Source organism: Mya arenaria, chromosome 17 (genome assembly GCF_026914265.1).
Source record: "Mya arenaria isolate MELC-2E11 chromosome 17, ASM2691426v1".
Classification (NCBI taxonomy): Eukaryota; Metazoa; Mollusca; class Bivalvia; order Myida; family Myidae; genus Mya; species Mya arenaria.
The window spans coordinates 31,014,030-31,017,530 of NC_069138.1; the positions used below are offsets into that span (position 1 = coordinate 31,014,030).

Below are 3,501 nucleotides of genomic sequence, written 5' to 3' on the forward strand. Positions count from 1 at the left end.
TGTTTAACATTCTTTGATTCAGTATTTTTTTATTCCAAACAAATTAATTAAACATACTTAAGGCCTTTTTTATTGATTGTATGATTTACGAACACCGCCGCTCAAAAAACTCATTTTTGAAATAAAAATAAAATTGTGATTTCGTTTTGTTTTTATTACCGCCGATGAAACTTATCGCGGCAAATCATTAAAAGCAGAGGACATCGCAATAGTTGTAAAAGTATTGGTGTAAACATGACTGAAATAGTTTAAGCCAATGAAAAACATTTATCGGATTTGCAGGCTGGTGCTAAAAACCCGGTATCCGGTACCTGGTATCCCCCGTATCAGGTATCACTTTCTGATACCGGATTATGTTGATATCAGGGTTAATATCAGATGATAAATCCAAGTATCCACGGTCCGTTATAAATTGCTTTTTGACAACCAATGCATACTTTAAATAACACGGTATCAACATAATCCGGTAACATTAACTGTGATAACGGCTTTTCTCGATATCGATACCTGGTACCGGGTTTTGGCTCACCCGGTAATCCTTTGCGGCAGGGTGACTTCCGGTTTATTTCCGGGTTATAACGAAGTTTAATAACAGCGATAATATGGACTAATTATCGTACCAGGTTTGTTATTATTTATTTATTTTTATTATATTTGTCATTTTAATGAGTTTATATTACATTATTGTGATATAATTTGAATGTCGTGAGCTATCAATCGCTTGACTGTTTACCAGGACAGTTTAGTTCTGGTGGGTGGGGTAAATGGTTCAGAAAAGACTTCGGTTACTTTTCTTATTGGAGTTTTATTAACAACAAATTTTCTCATCTATTCTAAAACATTTGTTTTGAAAATAATCACAAATAAATTAGGCTGTTTAACTATCTGTCAGTCATAATCTATAATGAGGAATTTGTATGTACATTACCAGGTACAGTATAACTATGTAATAGTCTTATGAATGAACATACATGTATATAAATCATCATAAATATAAATTATGATATCTATACTGCTCTGTGTGTTTTATAAATATGTAATATTTTTTTTACTTAGAGTAATAATGTTATGCTGTCACCTTTGTAGTGTTCTCAGCTTCTGAATGATTTGTTACTAATTAGCTATGTTTGAACATTATGATGGCCACTGGACTAGTCACATACACCCTGGCCTGGAATTAAATCGGGGTCCAGATTGTCTAAAAACCCATCCATAAAAAAAGTCTGAGAGTAACTTATTTTTTTCATAAAAAAATTACTTTTAATGTTCCATTCCTTTCTTTACAGATATGATTCAAATAAGCTGATGGTATCTACTGAGATCATTACTTTGAATGAAGAACATCAATACAATCAGTTGGGCTGCTAGATTGGTAGCAACATGATGTAAGCTAATGCCTGTTGAAACACTATTGTTGGTTGGGCATCTATTGCTTACTGGACCGCTATATTGAATGGACCATACGTGTTGGTTGAACAACTATAAATGGTTGGACCGGTAGTGTTGGTTGGACCACCAGTGTTGTTTGAACTGCTTGTTGGACAGAATGTGTGATGGACAATTAGTATTATTTGAATCACTGTTGGATAGACAGCTTCTGTTTTATCAGACAGCTATAATCAGTTGATTTACAAGTTCCTGGCGGATAAATATTCGCTGTATAGAAGGAAACAAAAAAGTTCTTTTGCTAACTGTAACAATGACATGGTTGGTGAATTGGTATCAGACAATTTGCAGCCAAGACAACACAGTGGAGTGATAGCCGATTCCTTAAACTCTAAATGGCAAATAAATTTACCGACAATAGTTGATTTTTTTATGTCACTTGTCTATTATAACTTGCATTTACAATCATAAAGAGTGGTCAATGAAAATATGAAGTGAACTTGTCAGATAAAACAAAAACAAATGTGCGCACACTTACATATTGACTTGACATTAAAATAAAAATTCATAGAGGATACATCATAGCTTTTGCTTTTCTGTGTGTTTTTTTCCCGACCAAAAAATAAAATTGTTATTTTATTTTTATTTTTATTTCCTCCTCCTCCGACACTTTACCTCTCTGGCCGTTCGTAAAACATATAATGAAATAAAAAAGGCCGAAAGTAAATCGTAACTTATCTTTGCATATGTCAATTCCATTGTGATATGATAAGAACGTACTGATGTTTTCCCAATACCAATTCAATGACAATGAGTTCTAAAAAAGAAGACATTAAAGCGGAATTCAAGAGCAAATTTATGTACTAGTATCATTTTTTTTTTAAATTAATGAAATATCACTAAGCAGGTTAAGGGTGGGAATGACCTCAACTGACCCCCCAACCCCGCCCTCTCTTAAAATTGTTGAACATGCACCATATCGTAAACAGTTGTACACTAAATAAAGTAAAAGGGTTTTTGTTCAAGTTAATTGGTATATACATGTCCGTATCATAATTGGAGTTTCAAATTGATCTGAGAAACAAATTCATTCACTTCGAAACACTTCCACAAGTCTGGAAATCAATGCAAAATTCACTCACTCACTCACTCACTCACTCACTCACCATTTAGCTAATTTCACTGCTAGAGCAGTTCAGAAGGGGGGGGGGGAAATCGCATTGAATATAAATTGTGTACTATATAACTGAGTTACCTCCCCTTTAGTACATTATTTTTAGAATTGTTATGTAATATTATTCCATTTAGGTCAAACACAGAACTGCCAGAAGTTTTCCCTTTCATATCCGTGTTTTATAAATGTGTTTTCTGTTAATATACGCCAAATATTACGCACTCATACTTTTAGCATAATATGAATTTATTTTGTAAATAAAGAATTCTGCCAGGTATGTTTCATGACTTGATTTTCATTGAAATCTGGTTCATTCAAGTATGATTTTCAACTCCACATGTACTCAGTGGAAATTTTGTGGTCTATTACAACAGTCTTGCTAGCGCTCAAGCCTTAAAATAAATCGTGCAATCCAATCCGATGATCGGTATTTAATAATTAACTTCTTATCTTAATTATTTAATTATCGTATTAATTGTGTCATTAATTGTGTCAATTCTGATCAAAACATTCGCCGACGTGTTATAAACATGATTTCTCGATGAGTAAACACGCATGGCAATCGTGTGATGCAATATTCATTTTCATTGGATGACGGAGATACCCGAGGCCGTCGTTCTTTTCCGTAAACTTCTATGCGCAATTAAAGCTGTGTATTGGAAAAATTTATAAGCGGAAGTGTCAGTGACAAGGGATTAGTGGCCGCTAATTAGTGATTATATGGCTTCATGGGGACAAAAATTAGTGGCCGTGGCCGCGTTAGACAGTTGGCCGCTTAATGCACGTACATTATATAGTAAAAACGTACGGGGGGAATTTGGAGTGGCCCGTTAAGGCAGGTGGCCATTTAAAGCAGGTGACCGTTCAACCAGGTTTGACTGTAACATTATAACCTGCAAGCCATTTAATCGAGCAATTAACTTCTTTTCATGAAGAAGAAG

General features: G+C 34.2%; 1 long non-coding RNA gene across 1 annotated transcript; it reads left to right on the forward strand.

The window, feature by feature from the left end:
• The first annotated feature begins 544 nt into the window (after window positions 1–544).
• LOC128224809 (uncharacterized) lies at window positions 545–2,025 on the forward strand. The gene is made up of 2 exons (XR_008259548.1): window positions 545–623; window positions 1,287–2,025. It is a non-coding gene; the product is annotated as an uncharacterized LOC128224809 (long non-coding RNA).
• The last annotated feature ends 1,476 nt before the right edge of the window (window positions 2,026–3,501 follow it).